Genomic DNA, 10,675 nt, shown 5'->3' with positions numbered 1-10,675 from the left:
ACACCTCTTTACACTTGATTAACAAAATCATGGTCTTTAAAAACTTTTTCTTTTTTTTAAGATTGATACACTAGTTTGGCTGGATTTTTAAGTTTTAAAAGGTTGAAGATTCATCTTCATGTTAAAAGATGAATGTGGAGTACAGTTGACCTCTGAACAATGGGTTTGAACTGCTTGGGTCTACTTACATGTGGATTTTTTTTTTTTTTTCCAATAAACCCAGTTCTGTAAATATATTACCTCTAACGATTTAAATCTTTTTTCTAGCTTTATTATGGGGAGTCGTATATAATACATATACAAAATATGTGTTGATCACCTGTATTATTGATGATGGTTCTGGCCAGCAATAGGCTAGTAGTAGTTACGTTTTTGAGAAGTCATAGGTAGTGGATTTTTGACTGCAGGAGAATCAGTACCCTGAAGCCTGTATTCGGGGGTCGGCTGCACGCGTGCTTTGGTTATACAACTACACAAAACTGGGATTGTAGGTTAAGCTTCTGTCTCCTTTCTGTTCAAGTGTGGATTTCCCTTAATGGGCACCATGGAGCATCAGAAAGAAAATCCAGTATTCTCTAGAAAACGTGAAGAACAACCGTTACGTAGATTTTTCTAGTGCCTGTGATGATCTGTCCCTTCGGTTCTCTCTGTTTCTCTGCGGACTGTGAGTTCTGCATCTTATTTGACTTTTATCCCCAGTTTCTTGCTTGCAGTTTTCATGTGGAAACCTAATCACAAATGTTTAAAGAAAGAACGAGAAAATGTGGGCCGGTTTTCTTTTGTCATTCTTCCATGGAATTGTGTTCAGAAGTGTTCTTGGTGATAACCCGGGATCATTGGCCATTCTGTGAGGCTGAACAGAGAGGCGGTTTGGTGTGCTGTCCTTTGGACTGGGACTGTAGCCCACCCTGGCCTCTAAGCCCTGTGAACCTGAGAAGGCAGCTCATCTGTGGAGTCTTGAAGTGTTTGTTCTTTTTAAATTGAGAGATACTTGAAGTGTCCAAATTGATTCTGTTACCTATAAACCCTTAATACAGGGTTACTAAATGATTCTTGAATTTAGTTAGCAAAACCAGAACTAAGGTATGGAATGTACTCCTCTATGGCTGCCTGGGTTCAAATTCAGCTCTTATTTAGAGTCAAGTTACATCATCTCGTTGGCTTCCGTTTGGGGTGCCTACCTTTTAGAGTTGGTAGCTGTTCAGAACTTTGCCTAGTGCCTCAGAAGCTACGTCAGTGATCGCTTCTGCTGGTATAAAGCGCCATATTGTAACATCCTGTGAAACGTATCACTGGGAGGTGTACATGGTACTTTTTGGACTTCAACATGGACAGTAGTTAAATTCTACTGTAGAGGAAAGCTAAATAGTGGTATTTTCTTTTTTCTTTCTTTTTTTTTTTTTTAGCTAGAGGGTGAGCGTCTTAAGTTGGATGTGTAATGGAGCTCACGCTCTGGATGTAATGAGGAACTAGAGCAGTAGGGCCGCCAAGGGGAGTTTTATTATCATCTGTTAGAGCTTGCCCATCAAACTGAGAATTCTCTTTTTCAGAACACTTGGAGCAGCTGCCATGTTTTCCAGTGATGGCATTGCTGTTCAAAACACTTTACATTCCCCTCTTAATTTCTTTGAGCTTCACACAGAGCTACCCAAAGAGAATCAGTCTTAGCTGTGTATTTTCAGAAATCCATTTGTCTGGTCGTCTATCTTACATTTGTCAGAATAGGTGCTGAGGTTCTAAAAGCAGGTAAGAAAGGAGTATGAAATATTTTCATCAAGAATAGTGTTCAGATCGAGCAGGTGTATGTATATCAAGCATGTGCTCTGTGTTCCACATACATTCCTATTCGGTCCTCACAACTGCCCTAGATAACTCCATTATCCATCAGGCAGCTGCTTCAGGGAGCCCAGAGGCATCCATGGCGCAGATCGGGTCCATTGCTGCCTCCAGCTTTGCTGGAATGAGACCTGTGACTCCTCGGAGCACCTCTGCATTCACACACAGAATCGACTTACCTGTGCTCTAGCTGCTCAGGGGCTAGTTGGATTGCTCGATGCTTCCCTGAGGCAGATCCCTTCTGTCTTTCTGTGTTATCACAGCCAAAAGTCAAGGTAGATTTATCAATACTCTGGACAGTGGCTTTTTTAAAGAGGACCTGTTGCCATCACCCAAGGTAGAACATGTAAAGTCGTCGGTCCTCAGTATGCATGAAAACAGCACTTCGTCCCTTGAACTCTCCTGGGTGGTTTATTATTATTGGAGTCACGTGTGTTTTAAGGTCTTGTATTTAATACCTGAGACTGTTCATGATTGAGTGAGCTTTTCGTGGCTAAAAATATTGGTTATGTATTTCAGTTTACCCCTGCAAGTTGCTGGCATTCTGGGTCTCCACTCAGCAGGAAGCAGGATCTGGAGCAGGCTGTGGTCTGCCTGTCCTGAAGCCGCCTGCAGAGAAGGTAGTGGCCGAGGGAGGACTCCGAGGTGGTCTGAAAGTAGACTAGCTTGACGCGTTAGTTGAATTCCACCTGGGTAACCCACATCTGCTTTAGACTGAAGCCCCTGCCTGGCAGTAATCTCATTTTGGGAACCACAGGTAATGTCCTGTGACCCTGTGGTCCCTGTGGTGACTTCACATGCCTGATGGCCTGATACTGGTTTCAAGGAACAGTCCTGGTTGGGTGCCATCTTGGTCTGTGCAGTGCGACCGCAGTGAGCCCAACACCTTGTCTTGGTCTGAACAAGGTGTTCAGAGCTGTTACTGGGCCTTCTTCATTGTCACCAGGCCCGTCTTTCAGATTCTGGAGACTTCTGACTCCAGATGTGCACCTCCTTTCCCTTCGTCCTCACCATCTATGACTTTTTCCCTTTTGTGCACACCTATACGAAAGCCCTCCTGTCTTTTGCATGATTCTCTTGCCCCTCTAACTGCATTCCTGTTTTGTTTTCTCTCTGTGTCGAAGTATCTCTTAAACTACTGGATTATTTTTCTTCACTAGGCTTTCAGTCTTTTAAATTTCTTTTGATTTAGCTTCTGCCCAAAAAAACCCCTTCTCAGGATCTCGTGGTTCCCTATTTACCAGCCTTCTGCACTCTGAATTCTCTGGCCTCAGCTTATGTGATGAAGCCGCTGACCACCAGCGTACCCCCAACCCCTGGCCCCGCGCCAAAGTTCCTCTTCGCTTCTGTGATGCTCTTGCCTCCTTTTCTTATCTCTTCCCCAAACTCAACCTCATTGTCCTTCTCTCTGTACTAGGTCTGGAGAGCTTTATTAACTGTTAATTACCTCAGTCCTTGCTTCTTTTCCTGGTGCCATTCTAACCACCTGTGATTGGTTTTCACTTAAACTTTCTATTATAACCTGGAACAAACAGATCACAGATGTTCTTTCCTTCTGTAAATCTCCCCAATCTGACTTCTCACTAGTCTCCAGTAACATGGCTTCCATTTGTCCAACATGAAATCTAAGTACAGTCATTTGCACATAAGCATTTAACAAATTCAGTAAATTAGATTGTAATTCTCTCTACTTCATAATCTAACAATTTCAGAACTGTAAAGACATCTGAACTCATTCATTATAGGCAAAATACCTCTTGTTCCAAATATTTCTTTTTTTATTTCGTAATTCATTGCAGGAGGTCTTGAGTTTGCTCTTTTAATTCTAGTGCTTTCAGACTCGGAATGTGATTCCTGGCGTATTTTCACCAGGTTACTTAGGACAGCTTTCTTCCTCAGGTTTTATTTGGTGACTGTCGGGGATGTTCTCTGGCTGTTGCTCAGGACTGCTTAATGAAAGTGGGCCTGATTAATACATAACTTCCTTGTGCGCCTTTGAGAAATGTTGCTGCTCCATGAGTATCTGGAAATCACAGTTTTTTCAGTTTGGTAAACCCAAGAACAGCCGTTTTCTTTGCTATTTCCAGTGGTCTAGCCTGCCACCTAAACGGGTCTGCTGTAAAATGCATTTTAAAATATACATACGCCTCAATTAAAACTGGTCTTGAAAGTATTTGTACACAGTACAGAATGTTTCCAGAATTGCTACTGCGTATTAAAGATGAGAAGCTCAAAGTGAATCTGAAATGCTAAACGAAAAAAAGAGAGAGAGAAGTACAATATTGATATTAATTTCCCCCTGGAATTTGTAAAAAGAAAAAAAGCCTCCCACATTTTCTGCTTTTAAAATTCTGACATTTCAAGCAACAGAGTCTTGCTTTAGAATAAAAACAATTTAGGATCACTTTCACTTGTGCTGTTTGTCAGCTAGTTGACTTTTCACGTGATGGTCCTAAGACACGCCCCCATCCCAACTCCCACCCGTCCAGTACTCACACACATTGAGAGTTTGGGTTCCCAGTAGATGTACAGACTGCATATCCTGAGCTCATGAACATTTTTAAGCAAGCAGAGAGGCATCTTTCAAATTCCTCATCTATGTTGATGAGTCAGTACCTAGAATTTACTTTTCAAGGTTTTTTTTTTTTTAAAGATTTTATTTATTCATTTGACAGACAGAGATCACAAGCAGGCAGAGAGAGAGGGGGAAGCAGGCTCCCCGCTGAGCAGAGACCCCCCGATGCTGGGCTCAATCCCAAGACCCTGAGATCATGACCTGAGCCAAAGGCAGAGGCTTTAACCCACTGAGCCACCCAGGCGCCCCTACTTTTCAAGGTTTTATGGTAAGCGATAGAGCTGAATTAATGTGTTCTTCATAGAAAAAGTATGGAGGTCTCCAAAAAACTTTGAAGATGCAGTGTTTATAGCTATGTAACATTTTTAGTCTTTCCTAAAGGAAAAAATGAGGTATCAAAAAGTATTAGGACAAAAAAAAAAAAGTATTAGGACAGTAAGAACCAGCATTTTAATTTCTTGTCCACAGTGCTTAAAACACTCAGTATTAAATAAATGTCGGATTAGTCCAAAGTCCGAAGACCAGTATACATACAAGATGCTAAAGCAGTTTTTGTGGTAGGGTGTTAGATTTTTTTTTGTCCCTTTTCAAAATGTTTTAAAAATGCTTCTATTTTATAATGGAAGAAATAAATGTTAAATTTATCTGAGCCTCCTACAATAATAATAATCACAATAGTTGTGGGCATCTTTGCTGTAGCTCAGAAAATGAGCCAATTTAAGAAACTTGGATGTATTGTCACTTTACATATTCAGAGAAAATTAAGATTATTGGTGGAAAATCCTTGAGAATACTTGTCCTTTTTTCCTTAAAGGAACTCCAGCTCCCCCTACATTGTTTTTTTAAATTAATAAACTACATCTGCAGCTGACTTTGTGCCAGGCCCCGTGTTGCGTGCTCTGCCCCACTCTGCCTCCCAGTCCCTGTGCCCACGTTGACCCAGTGAGTCCAGTCCTGCCCCTCTGGCCACTAGTCACACTCCAGTGATCATGGAGACCGCTGTCATCCCCGGGCGATCTGGTCCTCCCTGACCTGCTCCCCTCGTCCCGCTCCCCTCGTCCGAGCCATCAAGGTGGCATCTGCATCCCAGCACTGTTTCTGATTGTCTGTCCACCCTCACCACTACCTGAAACTACCTTGTCCTTCCATTGTCTGTCACCCCTTTTTGAGGAATTGTATTTACCAGATCACCAAGGCTTAAAATAGTATTGTTTAGTATACAAAATATACAAAATCGTATACAAAATACAAATACAAAATACAAATAGTATACAAAATAGTATACAAAACATGGTAAATGTTTTAATAAATATGAATTACTATCTCAGCCATACAGTGAAGTATGTATATCCTCATTTAGAAAATGAGGAACCTGAGTACACAAGTAACTTAGTAAAAACCACTCAGCTACTAAGTGACAAAGCTGAGACAGGAGCACGCACATGTCTGTGTCCAGAATCTTCAGGATTCTCCTGCCTTCCTCATGATGTGGAAGGTTTCCAGGTAGGAACCCAGTCACCATAACCTGAAAACCCAAGAGAAAATAGGTTGAATCATGGTGCCCACGTCTTTGGCATCATCTGTGCACACACGCCCAAGACTTGCAGGCTCATGTGGCAGACAAAGGCACCTGGAGGATTCTAGAGAAGAGGCCGAAATGGCCTCTTGCTTGTACATAGCAGCTCCCGCAGGGAGCATTCACCAACACAAACCTCAGGAGACTGGCAAGCAAGTGCCCACGAGTTGCTGGAAGGGCGGTCATTACACTGTGAAATCCCGTAGGTGAGTTCTAGAAAAGGAAGTGGGACAATAGGGAAATCACAGCTGTAGCTTCAAAATGAAGTCAGTTCCCAAACTGTGAATGAATCATAACCTTAAATATTTCTTTGTTAAATTTTTTTTGTATGACTTAGCAGACTATACCAGGTCGAGACAGTTCAATTAACTATTGTAGGTGCTCAAAAGCTGCCCACCAGCCATTACACGATCTCCGTGAGGAAAGACAAAAAAATAGAAGTGCAAGCCCTGTCCAAGTAGTATTTCATGTCAGGAGACCAGCTGTGCTAAGATCTTTTCAATTACTAAGTTCGTAATAAGGGAATGATTCATTACTTCTGCGTTTGGGTTTCATAATTTTGAATCAGTAGTACTCTTCAAGAACTCTCCGAATGCTAGGAAAACCCTTGAAAGCCTAACCATTATTCCCCAGGCCAACCTTGGTGCTTCTCTGCTTGAGTGTGTTTTGCTGCCCTCTGCTGCTAACCGTTGGTACAGCAGTGAAGGTCCTTCACAGGGCTGCCCCTGGGCATTGCTAGAAAGGTGAGGAAGGACTGGGAAGAAGCCAAGTCTGTGTTAGGAATTGTTCTCTCCTAAACAAACTACTGCTCCAGCCCATGCAACCCAGCCAGCCTCTGCATGCCCGTGCCCCACCCCAAAACAAACATCAAAGTGAAAAACACTGCTTTTGCTAAGATTGACATCGGATTTTTAAGTTACTTGAATGATCGTGTCCGTGATGAATGCTATAGCCCTGTGCGTCACCTGTGGTGCTGGCCAGCCACCGCTCTGCTCTGCCTCTGTCATGTACACACACACACATACACACACACACATTTACTTCAGATGAACTAACCAAATATTTTTACTTGGACATCAGTGCAATGTGATGGGTAAGAACTATTGGAATTAGATTTTGTTTGACTCAAGGCTCACCCATTCAGTGGCTGGATGACCTTAGACGAGCCCCTTACCTGGCCGCAGCCCGTTTCTGTAAAATGGGAAAATAGTACTGAAGTTCTTAGTTACTAATATTCAGAGAATATTTATATAGCCCTCACTGTATGTCACATGTCCAGCTTTTTGCCCAGTGTAGCGCTCTCTTCTGTATCCCCCTCTATGGACACCTCCACTGGGCCAGGCCCCCGCTCCCATCCTTGGACAGCTCAACTCAGACAATTCTTCAACCCAAATCAGCCTCCCCGTGCTATGTCACAGGTCCACTTTCCAGATCATCTTAGAAAAAAGATGTTTTCCCTTGGGACAGCCCCATGCATTTGAAAAGACCTGTCACCCCTTCCTCTATTGAAATGCACCCTTTAACCAGGTTAAAGTAAAAAGTGATAATCACTTCAACCTACCTGGATTTTTTTTTTTTCTAAAATCGTCCCATAATTTTTTTTTCAAGGGAGCACTGTCTTTATTAAGATGATGGGAAATAACGTAGCCACTTAAAATCTTACGTTTGTTATTGAATAATACAAGGGTCCAAAGTAATGATTTGTAGGAATTAAGGATGGAAAAAAATTCCCTATGTTCTCTCCCTCCGAAATGCATCGCCTCAACAGTTACTTGCCCTCAGGCAGCATTCACGAAAGCAGTTGCCCAGAAGATCGCCCCAGGGAGACTGGCTTACAGCTCAGAGTTCCGGGTTCCATCCCCAGAGCCTCTGACTCTTGCTCTGGGCTGGGGCCCAGGAATCTGTATCTTTGATAATAAGCCTACCCAGGGCTCCCATGGACTGCAGCGTGCCCCAGGAGAGTCGGGAGTCCCACGTGAAGACACTGCCGGGTGCAGAGTCGCAAGCCCATCTGCCCTGCTGCCTTTGGGAGCCTCTAACTCGCCCAGTGGCAGGATGACATTTGTACCACAGATGGCCATGGTTTGCGGGCCCTGACCACTCTGCTGGGGCTGCTTCCCTTGCTCCTTCCTGTGGCTCCCGCCCTCTTGCTGGATGCCGCGGGGGTGGGGGCAGCTGAAGGCGGCAGCAGCGGTGGTGGCTGACCCTTGGAGCACTTCCTGTGATCCAGGGACTCTTCTAAGCGTCAGGACCGCCCCCCCCGCCCCCCGCCATGAGAAGGGTTCTAATCCCATCGTGTTGCAGCCCAGTAAAGGGAGGCAGAGATCAAGAAAACAAATGGATCTGTCACCCGGCTTTTGAGATAGGGCACCCAGGATTCAGACCTGGCAGTGTGACTCCAGGAGCCCTGCCCCGGCACCCAACCTCTCCTGGGGCCATCAGACCCACCGGCCAATTTGCACATAAGCATTTAACCAGTGCTTTGGGACCAGTGTCCCAAAGGCACCTCAAACTCAGCACAGAAACTGGTCATTTTCCTCTCTAAACCACTTTCTCCTTCGGTCTTTCCTGTCTCAGTTGGTGCGGTCACCGCCACAGGAAACTCCCTTTGCACAGGTCACCACCCCCCTTCCTACCTCTTACCACTCTCAGCTCAGTTCCTGCACTTGACAAGCACAATTGCCCCATATGGGGGGTGGGGGTCCTGGCCTTGTCTGCAGTGCTGGGACAGCGCTGACCAGTGTCCTGCCGGGCTTAGTCCCTTCAAGCCGGCCACCCACACACTGTGCTGGGCCTCCTCATCCCGTCACTGTGCTCTGCTTAAAACCTTGCTGCAGTTCCCCATAGCCCGCAGGACCAAGACCATATCCTCTACTGTTTGTCTAACCTGACCTTCAAACCTGATCTCTCACTAGTCCTGACCTTGAACTTGGACCCCCATTGAACTGTCTGTTCCCTGCGTACACGGCACCCTTGCCACCTCCTGGCCCTCTCCCCAGATGGAGGTGCCGACGCCAGGCCCCTACCTGCTGGCTGAGTGTCTAGCTGGGGTAACCTTTCATTCTGATATTTCAAACTTAGGGAAAAGTTGCAAAATACTGTAGATTCCCTATAGCCTTAACCCTCACCCTGATCATTACTCGTGAACATTTTGCCACATATATATACATGCACACACTGTACACCTGTTTGAGAGTGAATTGCAGACACGCCCCTTTGCCCCTGAACACTCCAGTGTTTATGTCCTAACTACAAACACATGCTCTTAGACAACCAAATGACAGTTCTCCATGTCAGGAAATGTAACCCTGAGGAGAGAAACAATGGTTTCAGGAACTGTCTCAGGGATGCTCATGGATCACGGGTAACATTTAGTTATTATGTCTCCTTAATTTTTTTTAAATTTAATTTACTTATTTGACAGAGAGAGGAAGAGAGGAAGCACGCACATGAGCAGGGGCAGAGGGAGAGGGGGAAGCAGGCTCCCCACTGAGCAGAGAGCCCAATGCAGGGCTCGATCCCAGGACCCCAGGATCACAACCTGAGCCGAAGGCAGGGGCTTTAACCCACTGAGCCACCCAGGCACCCTGTCATGTCATGTCTCCTTAATTTCTTTTCACCTGAAACCTTCCCTCGGTCTCTCTGGGCTTTTAAAGCATTCTTAAGGAGCACAGGCACGCCGCTTTGCAGACTGTCCCCCAGCCCGAGCCCGCACACTATTTCCTTGTGAACAGGTTCAGATTATGCCTTCCGGGTGGGAATGGCACGGCAGTGATGTGGAACCTTCTCAGTGCAGTGAGGCAGGAGGCCCCTGGGGCTGCTGGCTTGTCCCGTTACTGCCATGATGATACCGATGGTTTGGGAAAGGTGGGGTCTTGGTAGTTTTTCAACCTCGGTTTTCAGGTCCCCTCTTCAAAGAAAGCTTCCTTAGCCTCCCCCACGCCCCTTCCAGGCCCCCCCCCATTAGGTCTGGGCTCACCGTCCCCATAAGGCCGTTCAGTGCCATCTGATGGAACACTGGTGGCGGCGTGCCTGTCCTCCCCCTTCCCCTGCGCACTCGGAGCTCCGGGAGCGCGGGGACCACCTCTCGCTCCGCTGTGGGGGCGCGGCCCAGCGCAGGTGCTCCACATGCTGCTGCGTGAGTGGAAGGATGAATGAAAGGATCCGGGAGCCCGCTCACTTACAAAGCAAAAACCCCAGCTCTCTCCGCTGCAGGCTTCGTGGCTTTTTCTGCTTTACTCGTGGAGCATGGCTAAGCTAAGTGCTTTATTTCTGTGTCCGCCGGGTTCTCACCGAAACCATGGGAGTCTCACTAAATTCCCGTCAACGTGTTGATCCTTCCTTTGTGGGACACACAGGATGGACCAATTTTAGAAACTTCGAACCCCACTTATAGATGCTCCCATTTGTTTCTTCCTGGAAGGCTGGGCAAGGGGGGGGGAAGATTCTCTGGGTCTCTGATCTGGTGAAATATTCGTACCCAAACGAGTGGGAAGCGTCTTTGGGTGGGGGAAGGCGGGCGCACAGCCCCGTCCCCTCTGTCCGGCCCCTCACTGCACTGTGGGGAGGGGCGTGATTCCGGGCTGTCCTGAAGCCTCTCAGGTCACTCTCTCCCTTTGTTGTTGCAGACGCAGGAGGAAGGAGACGCACTGATGTTGTCATCAGACCTCTCCTGCAGCCTCCGCCCT

This window comes from Neovison vison, chromosome 1 (genome assembly GCF_020171115.1).
Source record: "Neovison vison isolate M4711 chromosome 1, ASM_NN_V1, whole genome shotgun sequence".
Lineage (NCBI taxonomy): Eukaryota > Metazoa > Chordata > Mammalia > Carnivora > Mustelidae > Neogale > Neogale vison.
The sequence above is the reverse complement of the archived record's forward strand: the minus strand, read 5'-3'. Positions refer to the sequence as shown.